Source organism: Oryctolagus cuniculus, chromosome 3 (assembly GCF_051225735.1).
Source record: "Oryctolagus cuniculus isolate XC-2025 breed Fujian yellow rabbit chromosome 3, ASM5122573v1, whole genome shotgun sequence".
Lineage (NCBI taxonomy): Eukaryota > Metazoa > Chordata > Mammalia > Lagomorpha > Leporidae > Oryctolagus > Oryctolagus cuniculus.
Window position 1 is genome coordinate 105,508,478 of NC_142869.1, and position 18,850 is coordinate 105,527,327.

Sequence of the window (18,850 nt, forward strand, 5' to 3'; positions counted from 1 at the left end):
GTGCTATCCATGTGATTTCATACTTGGATAATCTGTCAATACTTGTAAAGTAATTTTACATTCAATTGTATCAAATTATCTCTAGATAATCATGATGGGCAACCAAAATCAAGCAATTATTCTTAATTATCTGCACATGAGTCCCTTGCTAGATGTTTACCAATAATTTATTACTATTTTTAACGAGTTAATTTGAATGTTTGCTCTAATGAGTAGGAATAATCACCTAGAGACTCATCAATGAAATAAAATGAGGCAATCTGGGTACATACTCCTAAGTACTGTTATACTGAATTTATATTTTATAAATTAATCAATTAATGCCTGAAACAAGTGAATACATATGAGGCCCTGTATATACCTGCTTAATCTAAGTTGTCAAACAAGAAAGAAAAAAATACACAAAATCAACAGAATATGTAATTTGAATAATCCTCTTACATACTCTATCCCTTATTTGTCTGCACCTAGGTCAGAAAGGAATAAGGGTGTAATCTGATGAAATTTAATAATTTCCTCCCTCAGAGCTTATGTTCTGTCTTTAAGTCTGCTGGACATGGCTTCCCAATACCCTTTTGAATCTAATTCATCATTCATGCCTTGTAGAGTTTAGTAACTTGGAGGAAGCAATGTACTGAAAACCCAGCACTAAAACTCCTTCTCCTGCAAATCATTATCTATGGAAACAGATGAAGAAGAGAGCATAGGTGACTGAAGTCCACAAACATAATCCAACCTAACCAGGCCATGTTTTCACAGTGCACCTTATCAAAATTGACCCAGGACTGCTAATGAGTGATAAATGACAGTTTCTCTTTATCTGTGTGCATTAGCTGTTACAGGAAGTTCAACATTCATCTTTCTTCTTATTTCCTCCTATTGGTTATTTATTGGAAGTTCACAGAACAATGAATTGGCCACAAGGAAGATGGGGAGGGAGTGGTGGATAAGAAAAAAAAGAAAGGAAAGCACAGTTATAACTGGGTCATTTATTTGATCAAGACTCCTCAAACAAAACCTGGGTATCTTTTTCTCTAGAATATTCATATAAATATATATTATTGATGCCCTAACTATAGAAGTGAGAAAATGATGTGTGGATAACAAACCCAAAGTCAATCAATTTTGGACCATTTTCATGATGAAGATCAAGGTTATATAGCTCAGGATTTGCTGGGGAAGGAGATGACCAACGCGAACAGGTTATTCTCTTGTACTTTTTTTTTTTTATGAGAGTAGACTTTCTAGTCGAGTACCTTGCTAAGTCTGTATTTCCATTAAAGATCAGTCCGTCCTTACAATAGCAGGGCTCATTATCCTTTGTTCTCCCTAGCAGCAAGGCCTCTTGCCTGACCTGAATATTTGGATTCAGTCTTCAAAATGAGATCAAATCTCACCTCTGAGAACCTCCACTGACTATTTCAGATCCATGAAAAATGTTCACCTCTCTTAGCGAACATTTCCACTGCACATGTCCACATATTGATGTGTATCCATTCTTTTCCAAGGGCTACTTGGAGAGACCATATCTTAATTTTCTTGACATCCAGAACCTTCTACTGCGTCTGGCACAGAGCATGCAAATAATAAACGCAATGCAGTAGAGTAATTTGGTTCTTCCTGAGCAGGAAGACTGGATTTTTATAAACTGCTGTAGCAGACAAATGGTCAACCCTGGATTAGGACGATGATGTCTGAATGTGAGGATTTCCCAAAAGACTAATATGTATGATGAAAATAATTCATCCTCTAATTCTCATTCATTTCCTATAAAATCTTGATGGCAGTCCGCAGAATATTATAATTCATTATTAAATCAATAAAACCTTTCAATAAATGAGTAATAATTTACTTACATAAAAGATAATACTTTAGCTATTTTAAATAAACTCAAATGAGCATAATTTGATATTTTTCTCATTAACAACAACTTTAAAATCACAGCTGCATGAAATCTGAGAAAAATCCAGAAACTTGTGACTTTAAGTCCCTAAGCAAAGTTCGTGTCTAGAGATAAATAATCTTCAAGGCCTGGGCTAGTCAGCTCTCATCAGATACTGAAGCTCGGGGCCTTTATTCTGTTACAGGGTTGATCTGATCCTTTCTGAGATGATTTTTCCCATAGTGGGTCTATTAGCCCTATTGTCAGCAGCTCTTCTGTTTCTCTCTGTATCTTTGATGAGGCAAAATGTATATTTATTCAATGAACTTTATTTTTCTTATTTAGAAAAACAGAGTAAAGAGTTCACAAGAAAACCACTGCAATGCTTCATAAGAATTTTTTGAAAGAAATTAAGTGCTGATTCTCAAAGGTTGGGAAGGAGTGACAAAACCTCTGGGGAAAACACCTAGTGCTACAGGCTTGTTTCTCTTGCCTCAGATGTTTAAAAAACTCGGATTCTGAGGAGGTGGTTATAGAAGTAAAAAAAATACTTTGTGCATTACAATGTAACAATACACAGAAAGGCTGGCATTGTGGTACACAGGGCTAAGCCACCACCTGTTCCATGGGCATCCAGTATGGGAGCACCTGTGTCCCAGCTGATCTGCTTCTGATCAGGCTCCCTGCTAATGTACCTGGGAGAACAGTGGAAGATGGCTCAAGTGCTTGGATTTTGTCCCCCAGTGTGAAAGACAAGGATGGGGTTCCTATGCCAGGCCCCTGGTTGTGTCCTGGCTAACATCTGGTCATTGTGGCTATTTGAGGAGTGAACCAGTTGACTGAAGATCTCTTTCTGCCTCTCTCCCTCTTTGTCACTCCACCTTTCAAATAAATAATCTTTTAGAAAAGCCACATAGACAATATGCTCAGTGCAACCAAGTGACAAGTTATCAGCACAAGCCCCAGTTATGAGAGGTGGGAACCAATGACTGAAGCTGCTAGAGGACCTGTATGACATCAGCAATTGACAGGGAACAGAGGAAGGTAGAAATGGGGTAGCTGACTGCCGCGATATCACCACAATGGAAAATGGCAGCTGAGATCTGGTTTTGCATACTCCAAAGGCAGGTGAATATAGGGGTTCATGGAGTGGTCCTGGGAACTCAGACCGTAGGGATCTAGTCAGCTCTCAACATCAACCAGGCAGAGTGCCCTTGCCAGACAACCCTCTCCTCGGCCCCACCATGCCACTAAAGGGAAAACAGGTGACAATGATTTCCAATCTAAGCAAATCAGGGAAAACAGCAATGAAACAAAGGAGCAAGTTAGCAAGAAGTGGAAGGAAAAGAGAACAAGGGAATAACACAAAGAACACCGCTTTACTTTTGAGGCTTCAAAAGAAACAAAGCCATGAGATAACATTCGGAAAAAAATAGTTCACAAGACTGATTTAAATCAAGACAAAAATCAAAGAAAGAATTTAAAATAATGAAAAAGAGGAGAAAGGGCAGAATAATATCCTCATAAAGAAAAAAGCAATGTAGAAAGACAGGTCTCGCAAAGCAGAAGAAAACTAATATTTTGAAGGAGTTAAAATCATTGTAAAGTGATAAAAGATATAAAACATAGATAAGAATTAGAGAAGCTCAGAAATTAGGTAATAGAACTTAGTAAGTAATTAGAATATCATTTCAGAAATGAAAGTGAGGGGCCGGCGCTGTGGCGTAGTGGGTGAGGCCGTAGCCTGCAGTGCTGGCATCCATATGGGCAACGGTTCGAGACTTGGCTGCTTCACTTCTGATCCAGCTCTCTGCTGTGGCCTGGGAAAGCAGTAGAAGATGGCCCAAGTCCTTGGGCCCCTGCACCTGCTTGGGAGACCCGGAGGAAGCTCCTGGCTCCTGGCTCCTGGCTTCAGATCAGTGCAGGTCCAGCCGTTGTGGCCAACTGGGGAGTGAACCAGTGGATGGAAGACACACACACACTCTCTCTCTCTCTCCCTCTCTCTCTCTCTCCCTCTCCCTCTCTCCCTCCCTCCCTCTCTGCCTTCTCTTTCTGTGTAACTCTTTCAAGTAAAATAAATCTTTAAAAAAAATGAAAGTGAACTTGGACAAAATACTAGAATAAAAATGCAATAATATCCTAAGAGAAACAAAAAATATAAAGGGAAATTGGAAACTAAAATCTGAAATTAAAAAAGATAGTAAAAGAATTTCAGACAACTGCTAAGTAGAGAAGTGAGGCACAATGGATGCCACATACGTATAATAGAATTTCATGAAAAAGCAAATCAAAGCACTTAATTAAGAAACTTAAGAAAAATTCGAGGAAACTTTCCAGAGAAAACATAACTTGAAACAACCTAGTGAGAGGGCACATTAGTGACCAGTGTTGTGGTGCAGGTTAAGCTACCACCTGCCATACCAACATCCAATATGGCCACCAGTTTGCATCCTAGTCAGTACCAGCCACTCCACTTCTGATCCAACTCCCTGCTAATGTGCCAGGGAAAGCAGCAGAAGATGACACAAATACTTAGGTCACTACACCACACGGGAGACCTAGGTGGAGTTCTAGGCTCCTGGCTCTGTCCTGGCAGAGGCCTGGCATTATGGCCATTTGGGACCCAGTAGATGGAAGATGGGAAGACATCGATGTCTCTCTCACTCTCATTTTCTCTCTCTCTCTCTCCTCTCTGTAACTCAGCTTTCTAAGTAAATAAACAAATCTTTTAAAAAGGCACATCAGATTCACCAATACTGACATACATTCTAGTAAACTTCTTCTATAAACTATTTATGAACTTAATTGGAAAGGCAAAGAAATGGATTTTTCCATCCTCTTGTTCACTCCCCAAATGCCTGCAATAGCTGGACCAGCAGAACCCAATCCAGGTCTCTCACATGGGTGTCAATGACTACTCGAGTCATCATTTGCTGCTTCCCATGGTGCACATTAGCAGGTAGCTGGATAAGAAGCAGAGCTGGACTTAAAACCAAGCATTCTCATATGAGATTTGATCATACCATGCAGCATATTAACCACTATATAAGACACCTGCTGCAGCCTATAGTATAATTTTTTAGCTGTAAAGAAATCGAATAAATTTGAGTATTTAGTCAAGAATAACAAATGGTATAAAAAGAAAATAAAATCAGATTTATTGCCATAAGGTTTTTTAAACCATTTATTTATTTAAAAGACTAAGCAACAGCGAAGGGAATGAGGGATTCAGGGAGGGAGAGATAGAGAAATCTTCCACCTGTTGGTTCACTCCTCAAATGACTACAATAACCTGGAATTAATCAGGCCAAAGTCAGGACTTCGAGACTCCATCTGAGTCTCCCACATGGATTACAGAGACCCATGTATGTGGTCCATCATCTGCTGTTTTCCTAGGCCCCGTACTATGAGAGTTGTATTGGGAGTGGAACAACCAGGGCTTGAATCAGTGTTGTGATACGGGATGCCTGCATCACAGGCAGCAGCTTAACCAACTGTGCCATAATTTCATCCCCTGTGATTAGACTTGTTGACAGGAAATTTTAGGCCAGAAAAAAGGTAGAGCAAAAATAAATACACACAAGGAAAAAAAAATGATCCAAGGACATTGCATCCAGCAAATCTAACTTTCAATGGTAAAGACCATACATAAACTGCTACTAACATGCAAGAACTCACAGTAGAGTCTCAGAAATTTATTGGTGACTGAGTCTTAGACATCCAAAATTACTAGGAAGGCATCTTCCCTGAGAATAGCATTAAAAATTTGTGATGAGCCAATTTCACAAGCAGCATTTATGTAAGGACTAAATGTCCTGAAGATGCAGATAACACATGCTTGTAAAACAAATGGGAGGAGCCGGCGCTGTGGCGCACCGGGTTAACGCCCTGGGCTAAAGCGCCGGCATCTCATATGGATGCCAGTTCGAGACCCAGCTGCTCCACTTCAGATCCAGCTCTCTGCTATGGCCTGGGAAAGCAGTAGAGGATGGCCCAAGTCCTTGGGACCCTGTACCCACGTGGGAGACTTAGAAGAAGTTCGTGGCTCCTGGCTTCGGATCAGCACAGCTCTGGCCATTGCAGCCACTTGGGGAGTAAACCAGCAGATGGAAGACCTCTTTCTGTGCCTCTCCTCTCTCTGTGTAATCTTTTAAATAAATAAATAAATCATTTTATTTTTATTTATTTTTTGTGTCTTTCTTTTTTTTTAACTTTTATTGAGCAAATATAAATACCCAAAGTACAGTTTATGGATTACAATGGCTTTCCGCCCCCCATAAGTTGCCTCCCGCCAGCAACCCTCCCAACTCCCACTCCCTCTCCCATTCCATTCACATCAAGATTCATTTTCAATTCTCTTTATATACAGAAGATCAACTTAGTATATATTAAGTAAAGATTTCAACAGTTTGCACCCACACAGAAACACAAAGTGTAAAATACTGTTTGAGTACTAGTTATAGCATTAATTTACATTGAGCAACACATTAAGGACAGAGATCCTACATGAGGAGTAAGTGCACAGTGAGTCCTGTTTTTGACTTAACAAATTGACACTCTTGTTTATGGTGTCAGTAATCTCCCTAGGCTCTTGTCATGAGTTGCCAAGGCTATAGAAGCCTTTTGAGTTCACTGACTTCGATCTTATGATCTTATTTAGACAAGGTCATAGTCAAATTGGAAGTTCTCTCCTCCCTTCAGAGAAAGGTACCTCCTTCTTTGATGGCCTGTTCTACTGGAATCTCATTCGCAGAGAAATTTAGTTTTTTTTTTTTTTTTTTTTTTTTTTTTTTTTTTTTTTGCCAGAGTGTCTTGGCTTTCCATATCTAAAATGCTCTCTGCTGTGGCCCGGGAGTGCAGTGGAGGATGGCCCAAGTCCTTGGGCCCTGCACCCACATGGGAGACCAGGAGAAGGCGCCTGGATCCTGGCTTTGGATCAGCGTGGTGCACCGGCCACAGCATCCATTGGGGGTGTGAACCAACAGAAAAGGAAGACCTTTCTCTCTGTCTCTCTCTCTCTCTCTCACTGTCCACTCTGCCTGTCAAAAAATAAATAAAAAAATAAAATAAAATACTCTCATGAGCTCTTCAGCCAGATCCAAATCCCTTAAGGGCTGATTCTGAGGCCAGAGTGCTGTTTAGGACCTCCGCCATTCTATGAGTCTGATGTGTATCCCGCTTCCCATGTTGGATTGTTCTCTCCCTTTTTTATTCTGTCAGTTAGTATTAGCAGACACTAGTCTTGTTTGGGATCACATAAGTAAATCTTTTTTTAAAAACGGAAAAACTTACATAAAAATTATTAATATTTTAAGTACCTATGTTGGTGGTAGCATAGATATTGTTATTTGAGAATGTTTTCTCTGTTATGTGGAACAAAGTAAATGTTTAATCATGATATATTCCACTTTTATTGTGCCCAGAGTCTTTGATAGGGCAGGAGTGAGATATACATGTATAGTTAGCTGCAGCCATCTAAGATAACAGTTCTGACAAACAGCAGGTTAAGTAGGAGGCCATGTGTAACATACATGCTCCAAGCCTAAATCCCACATATCCTTCTCCACACTCTTCCCTCTCTCTGGGGAGTGGGATAGCAATATCCAGAATGATTCTGGGAGCAGACACTGTGGTGTAGTGGGTAAAGTTGCTGTCTATTACCTTAGCATCCCATATGGGTGCTGGTTCAAGTCCCGGCTGGAACATCTCTCTCCCTCTCCTCCCCTCCCCTCCCCTCTCCTCTCCTCTCCTCTCCTTTCCTCTCTCTCTCCCTCTTTCTGTATCTCTATAACTCTTACTTTCAAATAAATAAATAAATCTTTAAAAAAGCCCCAGAATGACTCTGGAACTCCTGCTTGAAGATGGCAGGCCCACCATTGGCCTGGGCTCCATCATGACTGTGTGGAGCAGGGTCCTTTCCTCACTAGAACTGTGTATAGATGACTGATAAAATTATAGCACAGCTGACACTTCACAGTGTGGAGCTGTTTTTACAAATTATCTGTAACTTCTACACTGTACGTTGTGACTGCAACACATTTTGGATTACATATTTAAAAGACATTATGCAAATGTGAGAGTCTTTGAAAATGATGAAGTTATTAATCTATTATCTACATGAATCACTTGGAGTTCCTGAGAGCTCCTCTGTTAACGTTTTCAATTGCTTTAAACAAATAGCATTTGAGGATACATTAAATGGGAGACACTGCACCAATGAATAAAACATCATCTCAGGGAGGATTTTTCCTTTATAGTCTGGATTTGCAAGAGATCACACCTTGTTTCCCTCAAAGGCTTATGATTACATTTAGAAGAACATATTAGGGGCTTAAAAGAGAGGAGAGATATTGCATCCATCCTCCTTACAAAGGAAAAGCACTCACTGAATTTGCTTTGAGGCAATTAAGTTTAACTTACTAATTTTACACATATTGCAAGGTAAGGTAGCAGATTAGTTTAGATCATTTAAGAAAGGGTTATTTCAAACTCCAGGCCACTACCTGTTAATGGGTTGTGAAAGCAATATTAATACTTAATAATTTATAGTGCTTACTAAGTGTCAATCACCAGCTAATGTTCATTTTTTTAAAATTTTTGTTTATTTGAAAGAGTTACAGAAAGAAGTAGAAACAGAGAGTGAGATCTTCCATCTGATGGTTCACTCCCCACATGGCCACAACAGCCGGAGCTGTGCCTATCTGAAGCCTGGAGCCAGGAGCTTCTTCTGGGTCTCCCACACGGGGCAGGGGCCCAAGGACTTCTAATGCTTTCTCAGGCCATAGCAGAGAGCTGGATCGGAAGAGGAGCAGCCAGGTCTCGAACCGGTGCCCATATGGGATGCCAGCACTTCAGGCCAGGGCTTTAACCCACCGCACCACAGCACCAGCCCCATAACTAATGTACTTTAGATTACTTCAGCTTGCTAACTGCCTTATGAGTTAAGACACATTGTTAATCCCTGTTACTGATGACACAGAGAGGTTAAGCAATTTCCAGACCAGACAGCCAGAAAAGGACAAGATCCCAACTCCATTAGTTTTATATGCATCCAGGTTTTTAACTAGACATCTATGTTTTCAATGTAGTGGGTTAAAACCCACAATTTTAAAACTAATAGAGCATAGCAGAAAAATATCTATTACATATTTAGAAGAAAATTTCATAAAATTTTGATTTGTATTCTATATAAACGTGCATAAAAATACAGATATATATATACAACTTCCATAAGTAAACAATGATGTGTGTGTTTTGTTGTGATATAAACCATGTTTCTTATAGTAGCTCATGGTCAAATATATGTGTAAGTTACAAATCTAATAAGAAACTTACCAAATAATTCTCTATTAAATAGACTTTAGTGATCATTATTACAAATCATTTTCATTATGCTTTTTGCTTGACAAGCATAAGCTATAATTTTTTAAATGAATAGGTGTTCAATGTTGTTTCACTGTAGAGTAGAAATTACTTTCTTCTTTAAATAATAGGATTCATTTCAGAATTAATAAATTATCAAATTAAGTTTTTACCTAAAAAAACTCACACTTAGTTTCAATTACATGGCATCAAAACAAAAATATGATTCTTAAGTGTAAACCTTTATGATAAATTAATTTCTTAAATACATCCTTCCTGGTGTGACATGGGGGAAGATTTTGGTGTTGCCATCCTATCTACATAAAATTAACCAGAGGGGTGTCTGAATTAACGTCTCACGCATTGGAAAGTCATTATATTGAATATAGAGGTAGTCCCTGCAATATGTTTGCTTGACTTACAATTTTTTTTTTTTGCGTTACAATGATGTGAAAGCAATATGCATTCCACAGAAACAGTACTTTGAATTTTGATCCCCTCCCAGGGTAGCAAGATGCAGTACAATACTCTCTTTTGATGCTGGGTAGCAGCAGTGAATGGTAGCTCCCAGTTAGTCATGAAATCATGACAGGGAAACAACATCCCACAGTGTCCTAAGATGCTAAGCTGTGTTGTTCAGGAGATTCAATTCATTAATGAATTTTGAGTGATGATATTTTCAAGTTATGATGAACTTACTTGGCTAGAACCACATATTTAGTCAAGGACCATCTGTGTTCCCTTTCCCAGGGCTCTCTGAGACAGAATATGATGCAGAGTCTAGACTCAAAAACTGCTGTTGATCATCCAGGCCTGGGCTAATAGATGTCAATATTGCCCATCATTTGTAAGTAAAACCAGAGGAAGCACCGCAGTAGTCAGGGAACAGAAAGCATTCTAGAATTTATATTTTAACTTCTCTCTTCCAATCAGCTGAGCCTCTATGTCTTAGCTGTATCTTCCATGGACACTCAAAATATTTTAACAGTCATTCTCCAAGTGTGGTCCTAGGACTGGAAGCACCAACAACATGTGGGAATTGGTTACACACACACATCACTGGGTCCCATCCAGACCCACAGAATCAAAAACTCTGGGGACAATCAAAAACAAAAATCAACCCCAGAGGTTGGATTCAGGAATCTGTGTTTTAATGATTCCTCCAGGCGATTCTAGTTGGAAAACTACTGCCTTCAAATCCCTGTTCCTGAAATTTATATGTATAATATCAAACTCCTGATTTCCCCATTGCCAGCATTCTCCTCTAGTCTTTCCTGTCGCTGTTAACAGCAACTCCAGTGATCTGGATGCTCCGGTAAGAAATTCTGGAGCCATCTTCAGATGCTTGATTTTTCTCACACCAAACCATGAGCAAATCTTTTCTGTTACAATGCACGAGCCACTATTTCTCATCATTTGCACCATTCTTACTCTTGTCAAAGTCACTATGAATCTTTACTCACAATACATAATTAATCCCATAACTGATTCGGACCTCCCCATTCTACTGATGATCTTGAACTCCTTTTAAAATAATGCAAATACATGGAATGTATTCATTTGTATAAATAAAATATTTAACAAATAATGCAAATCAGATCACATTAACTTCCCGCCTCCATAACTTTAAATGATTTACCAACTTACTGAAAATAAAAGTTCTTCTCTCTACAAAGTCCTATGCAAATAGGTCCAGCACTACCTCTGAAGGCTCATGGTCCATGGGTCAGCTACTTAAGCATTCTGCCCCAATCAGCACTCTGGCCTCCTTGATGTTATTGGAGAATTCCAAGAATTCTCTTCCCTCCAGCTTTTGCTACTGCTTTATTTCCTCTACCTGCAATGTTTTTCTCCCTGTACCTGCAGGATCTGCTTTTCAGGTCATTGCTCAAATTCTCTCCTACTTGCAAAGACTTTCTTTGACCATGCTATATAAAAAATATCAACAAGCCCTCCATGTCATCCCTATCCTCCTACACATTTTTCTTTTCTGTATAATTTATCACTGATTATGCTATTATATTAAGCTGGTGCTTTGTGGTGTGTTTTGCTTATTTTTAATGACATCTTTCCCTTTTAGTAAGATGTAGGCTACATGAGGACTAGGTCTTGTCTTTTGAGATTCCAAGTACTTGCAACATGCCTACACTAAAAAATATTTGATAAATAGATTTCAAAAGATGGTATGTCAATGAGTGACAGCCCAGATTTGCAAGCACACTCTATTCTTTCCATTCTTTCAAAAAGAACTTTGGAGCACTTGATGGGTTTAATTAGGTTAATGAATGTAAGCATTTTGAGTTCCTGGGAGTTTAGGATTTCAGAAGCGTAGCATTCTGCTTATTATTAGTGCCTTTTGCCCAGGTAAAAACATAGCACACAACAAAGGACTATATGCCATGACATTATAGTAAGACTGATTAGAAATAAAAATAATGGGGGCCAGTACTGTGGCCTACAAGGTTAGGCCTCTATCTGCAGTGCTTGCATCCCATATGGGAGCCTGTTCATGTCCGCACTGTTCCACTTTAGATCCAGCTCCCTGCTAATGTGCCTGGGAAAGCAGTGGAAGATTACCTGGGTACTTGGGCCCCTGCAACTTTGTGGGAGACCTTGAAGAAGCTCCTGGCTTATGCCTTCAGTCTGGCCATTTGGGGCCATTTGGGACCATTTGGGGAATGAACCAGAGGATAGAAGATCTCTCTTCTAAACTCTTCTCTCTCCCTCTCCTTCCCCTTCTCTCTGTATCTTTGCCTTTCAAATAAATCAATAAATAAATCTTTAAAAAATAAAAATAATGTAAATTAAATAATTGGTCAATCAGGAAAACCAGAAGTTTGGAATCCTGGTTCCTACTGTGATGGGGTGCCTCTTCCATCTCTTTATATACTTCAGATTCAGTGGTAGTGTTAAGGGAGTGCCTACAAAACAAATAAACTCAGGTGTAAAAAATAAGCCTTTAAAACTTCTTTAGGAAGATAAAATGGATAATAATAATGGAGACTCACACTGTATCCTGGATGCTGGCCTATCTTCAAAATAGTAGCCACAGGAAACATTTTAGAGTACCAATCACATGCCTAGGGATGTGCTGAAGGCTCATGTTTGTAATCTCACAAAATTCTTCAACCTCCCAATAAGTGAGGTATACTTATTTTTTTCTATAGATGACAAAATTTTAGCTCAAAGAGTGAACAGCTTTATATTAGATACTCAATTCAAGGCTTGAATCTGAAAAGGCTAATTTACTCCTCAATATCTTCAACTCCTATAATATTAGTGCCCTTTTGGAATACACTGAGGTAGCACCAGTGGGGAAAATGGTACATCAAAAAGCAGTGTTGTGATCGCTTTTATGAAAACTTCTACATATTTAACCTGGAAAGCATCTAATGTGAACAAGAGTTATTAGAGATGGAGAGGGAGGACAGAAATAATACAATAAGCTAGGCCAGAAAGCAAGAAAGATCAGGTTAAAGAATGGGAGAGTAAAGATAGGGATAGAACAATAAATGAGGTCTTTGAGAAGGCTGCCGTTCATAAAAGGTGCTCACATTCTAAGGGCCTGAATTGTCATATTTAGAGAGCTCATTGGAAGGAGTGAAAGATACATGACTCAGTATAAGAGGGCCAAGAAGAGCATGTATAGAAGCTATGATATCATCAAGATGACACAATGCTCCTATTAAGGTTTTGCTGGTCTTTTGCTAAGAGGGCGATGCATATGTATAAACATCAGATTTGTGCTTAGCTGTTCAGGCAAATATGTTATAAAGGCTAGGGATCTCCTCACATGGTCTTCCTGGCTGGTATTTTTTGACACAAAGGAGTTGTGAAGGCATGAATTTACCACACAGTCAGAGATCTTAGAACAGATGAATGATATATGCCACAGCTCATCCCATAACTTGAGGTGTTCACCTGTGTAGGTCACTGTTGGAGCCTGGAAATACAGAAAGATGAATCACTCGCATACAGACCAAAATATTGGCCTGCTATTGTCAAAGATGTCAAAGGCATCTGACATTGAGAGAAAGACTGAGCAAATTAAAGATATGGGAGGAGGAGCCATTAAATGCAATACAGTTTGTAATCTCAGGACTACAAATACTAGAAAGGATATCAATATGGCCACCGAGAACATAGAATATGGCGAGATCAGCTATACATATTATTTCAATGCTATATTACCTGAATTTCTTAACTATGCAATGATTATGTCAGCGAATATCTCAACATTTAAAGTACAAAAATTATCAATATTTGGGGGTAAAAGGAATGATGCCTGCAATAGAGGTTGAACTGTGTGTATGTGTGTGGACATATGTATGTGTTTGTATGTATGGGTGTTCTGTGTAAAGATAGAGATAGAGACAGAGAGAAGTATAGAGAGACAAAGCGTATGTGATAAAGTTAAAAACTGGCATAAAAATTGTATCTAGTCTGTTTAGAAATATTTTTTTCAATAAGAATCATAAATGACACTGGAACACTATTGGAGACACTAGTGAATATCATAAGTGAAGCATACTCTTAACTAATACGTGCCACTCAGAAGGCCTTTCAGTGGTAGTAGTTATGAGAATTGAGGACGCTGAACACTTCACTTGAATTCCACTCATTTCACCTCTCTGCTCCACCTCTTTCCTCTTTTCTGTGTTCTTCCTCTCCTTCCTCCTTCCCAAGTAATGCTTATTTCCCTTTGTTTTCTCTAACACCAACCATAAAGTCAAGCCTAAGCAGCCAGTGAATTCTGGCCTGTGATGGGTCCCAGAATGCTGTCTGGAATGCGAATTCCAAGACAAAAATGGGGGTCTCTGGCAGCAGTTCTAGGAGTTTGGGATCTCCCTCTAGACTCCAACAAGGTAAAAGAGATCGATCCACTTCTGAAATATCTGGTTTAATAACGGTGACCCTCCATTCCTTCTTCCCACCATACGCTAAAGGAGAAGGGCCAGATAACGCACCCAGAAGGTGTCTCCTTCTTTCCCTCTCCCCTTCCACCAAAAAATACTGGCCCTTCTTCTTGGAATAATTTCATTGTCAGCTAGACATAATCACTTGGTCTGATTGTGGAAGAGCTGTCACTCAGTTGCGGACAAGGAGATGACAAGATAGAGGCCCCCAACAGGGACTCTGCATGATCCATTCTTTCTGGTCATGACATTGCTCTAGGCTGTCACTCACACAGGATCTTCTCATTACCATATACTTAACCCAGTACTCTTCTTTTTCCCCTCCTTCCTAATCTGTTCTCTGGTCCACTTCGCCTAACCAACCCTTAGTCATCTCTCAGATTTGAGATGAATATTCTCTCCCTGAGAACTCCATTGAGCCTCTCAGAAATTAGGAAATACTCCAACATTTGATGTCTTGACACTGTTTCTTTTAATTTCTGCTCTGTAGAAATAGATTTAGAATTTTCTGTGTTCCTCATTAGACTGCAGGTTTCTTTATGACTGTGCATCATTGTAGCTCTAATATGTAACTTAATAACTCACATCTAGGGTATGTTAGTTGTGTACATATTTATATTTTAGGTTTGCACTTATGTGCCAAACACTGTGCTATAATATGTAAATATATTTATCCTCACATTACTTCTCTGCTGTGCATTGTTATTACAAATTTCCGGTCTTAATGAAGTTAAATAACCTGACAAAAGTGCCCCTGCACAGGTGCCTGTGTATGAAAGGGACAGAGGAGGAAAGAGAATGTCATACGTTTGGGCTACTTCTAAATCTCACATTTAAGGGCTGTTGTGATGTAACAGGTTAAGTTGCCAGTTGTTACGCTGGCATCCTATACCAAAGTGCCATTTAGGAAGTGAGCCAGCAGGTAGAACAGCTCATTCCCTACCTGTTGTTCTCTCTCTCTGCCATCCTCACTTTCGATTATACAAAAAATAAACAAATAAGTCTCACATTTATTTCTCACAATTGTTTACTCAGCGTTGTGACTTTCTCAGCTCTTGCCTTTCAACAGTGAAAAATAGCATCTGGAAATGTGAGAGGTCAATTTTATCCAAGGGCTTTCTGGAATGGAAAAAAAGCATCGGGGGAGTGGTTGGGAGGACAGTTTCTATAAAAGCAATTCTTATAATAATACTTATATTTAAATAGAAGGCAAAAATACCATAGGATGTATATCTGTAATTTCAGATTATCATTCTGGGGCTGGCATGGAGGCGTAGCGGGTAAAGCTGCCACCTGCAGTGCCGGCATCCCATATGGGCACTGGTTCAAGTCCTGGCTGCTCCTCTTCCAATCCAGCTCTCTGCTATGGCCTGGAATAGCAGTAGAAGATGGCCCAAGTCCTTGAGCCCCTGCACCTGCGTAGGAGACCCAGAAGAAGCTCCTGGCTTCTGGCTTCTGGCTTCTGGCTTCGTATCGGCGCAGCTCTGCCCGTTGCAGCCAACTGGGGAGTGAACCAATGGATGGAAGACTCTCTCTCTCTCTCTGCCTCTCCGTCTCTATGTAACTCTGACTTTCCAGTAAATAAATAAATCTTTAAAAAAAGAATTTTCTTTCTTTTACAACCATATAATCAATATAATAATTTAAATTTTTTAAAGATCCTACTGGTAAATATGGATAACTAAGGAATACAATTGAGACTATTTAATGGCAAAATATATTACATCATACTTTAAGGAGCCATCATTCAGTAAAATTATTCATAAATATTTTCATGGTAATTTGTATATATTAATTAACACATAAAAGGAAAATGTCTTAATATTCAGAAATAAAAACACCATTTTGAAAAACTGAAGTGTGTAAAAAAATCGAAGAGATGCCTGTGTCAGTTATGACTTAAAGTAACATGCCATTTTATGGAGAGGTTCCCTGCCAACTGATGCTGTGAACTCCATGGTGGTAAATGCATTTTCACAATCTTTGGCCATACTTCCAATGCCTCAGAATGCTGCAATGGACTTGCAGGATAACCTTCATGTACTCTAAATGCATGTTTAAAATTCTAAGTGAAAATCTGGCCTTTTCTTCTTGAACATGAAACCTACATTTGAGATGGAATCAAAATCACAAGTGAAGTGGAATATAGATCACACACTTCAGTTCAAAGCTGGTAATACACAGAAGTTTGATATTAAAGTTTTAATAACAGCCATCCTAATAAAATGTCATTGGCAGTGAAGACATATCTTACATAGACCACAGAGAGGAACTGAGTCACTTTAAAGAATCAAATCTTATATTTACACTATTTTAAAAGCTTGAACATTCTTCAACCTTCTTAGGGAAAACTTTGTATTTACTTTCATAGAGCTCTGAGAAATTAGAAATATTTATGATAACTGAATTGGGGTTCTGAATTTTGTTTCTACATTTTCAATATTACTAGTTTATGATGCATGTGTAATCATAAGCAAAACAATATTTGATATTATAAAAAGTAATTATAATGCTTGTATAAACTAGTAAATTGATCTTCAAAGAGCATCAGTAATCTGTCACATAGCATAACAAATATAACAGAGACCAGAATTTGATATGTTCTTTACTTCTTGTATGTCAATTACTGCATCAAATATTATCTCTATATGCTCGTTATATGAGTATTAATGCAATAGCAAGAAGAATAATTTACTATTACTCATATTATAACAGTGCCTAATGAATCTTGTCTCTAAATTTCATGGGTGACTAAAATCTTCCAAGCACACTCTTCAATGATCCGAATGTTCCTATGTCAGAACTATCCTATAAAGAAAATTCGAGATGTAAAGAATTTATTTTTAACACAGCAAGGTTATCAAAGAGGCATTAACAGAAGTCCATTTCCTTAAAAAGTCACTGCCTATAGAAATGAAAGTTACTTCTCCACTTCTTTGATCACACATTTACTATATTTGAAAATAATTCACAACAATGTGAAGATAATGAAGTGAAATTAGCTTGAAAGCACCTTGAAGAACAAAAAGCACTCTACACATACAAAGTGATACTGTCCGTGTTGCACCTGTAGGGTACTCAGAGGAGGGGAGGAGCTCCTGCTGGACTATACCAGGAGACTGCAATTCAGCAAAGCTTCATCTGAATGGAAACCAAGAGCCATCCAGTTCCACCTCATCTCCGCTAGTACAAAGGCTGGGACCAAGTCACTCAAGTACCACAAGAAACAAATTGAAAGTTGTTGGAGCACAAAACGGATGACAAGCAGACCATAGAGTGTGAGGGGGCATTTATGAGGAAGGCAGATGCTGGCTGCAGTTGCGTCTTCAGAGATGGAAGACCCAGATCTGTGGCACAAGCAAGAGCTCCCCATTGCAAGGATTTTCTACTCCTTATTGACGTAGCCCCAGAAATGAACAGTATTTTGAAGGTTAATTTGGATTGAAGTCCTACAAGAAGGTTAGTATGTTCTCTTAGCCTGGAGCCCAAGCAACCAGAAAGAGATGAATGAATTCAATAGAGGTTAATGTTGGGGGGAACAGGCCACTGTACATATAGATACTAAAGTGCAGTTATTGGAGGTAACATTTCAGCGCCCTCTATTAAATAAGCAGAACACATTTTCATCAGATTAAAATGATGATTGCTACAATTCTCAATGACTGGATCAAGCTGAAAGCTTATGCACGCTGGCTTTTGAATTACAGTCAATTTCAAATTCTGACCCTGCAACCCCAAGTATTGTGAGTTTGATTAGCTAATTCACTTCTGTATCCTTTACCTTCCTTACAAGTAAAAAGAACCTAATAATGCTATACCGTGTGTATTAAATAAGATACTATATACAAAATTCCTAGAATGGAGAAATACTGTTTTTATTTTACAATTCCCTCTATCTAGAAGATAGCTTTTAAGGATACATACTGATCTATACAATTGTATGTTGTTCCCAAAGCTGTATGTCCAGTTTGCCCTGGTATGTCTTAAGTTCTAATAAAATCAAACTGACAGGAATGGGTGTAGACAAAATGTGCCTGAATTACTTTCTATAATACATACACACACTCTTGTATCGGGGGCAGGGTGGGGGGTATGCTGTGTTTATGTATGGGAAGGGGATGGAAGGAGGGAGAAAAGGAAGAGAATGGTTTAGAAGAGAAGGACAAAGGAAGCCTGAAGCCAAAGGCATTGGAAAATTGTCACTCCCTGCCTAGAGTCCCAAGCCTAAAGTGAATTCCCAAGTCATCCCAAAAGGATACTTTGGTAGAGAAAAGGGAAAAGGATACTTGAATGATGAACCAACTACATGCACTGAGAGTCATTCCATATGCTTTTTAGTTGACTCTTTCTTGCTCTACAGTAATTCATAGTTTCTATTAAAAAGTAAAGCTTTATAAAAACATTCAAAATGAATTTATTTGAGCAAGATGTTTGTCACTCTCACAAAAAAAGAGAGGGAAAAAGAAAAGAAAAACCTCTCAGGTTGTCTTTACAGAGCTAGAAATCACTGAATTATGAGTTGCACAGATATTTACAAGCTTGGCCTAGATAGAGTATACTAATCTATAAATGCTATTCCCGTGATGCATGGCACAGCTGCTGTAACACATTAACAATATCAGGAAATGTACTTAATTTATTCTCAGGGATGTACATTTACATTATTCACAACAAGCCATTTATAGGGAAA

General features: G+C 38.8%; 1 protein-coding gene across 4 annotated transcripts in view; it reads right to left on the reverse strand.

Annotated features, from left to right (window-relative positions):
- Positions 1-18,850, reverse strand: part of THSD7B (thrombospondin type 1 domain containing 7B) — a 985,451-nt gene that overhangs the window by 69,880 nt on the left and 896,721 nt on the right. The window lies entirely within an intron of this gene.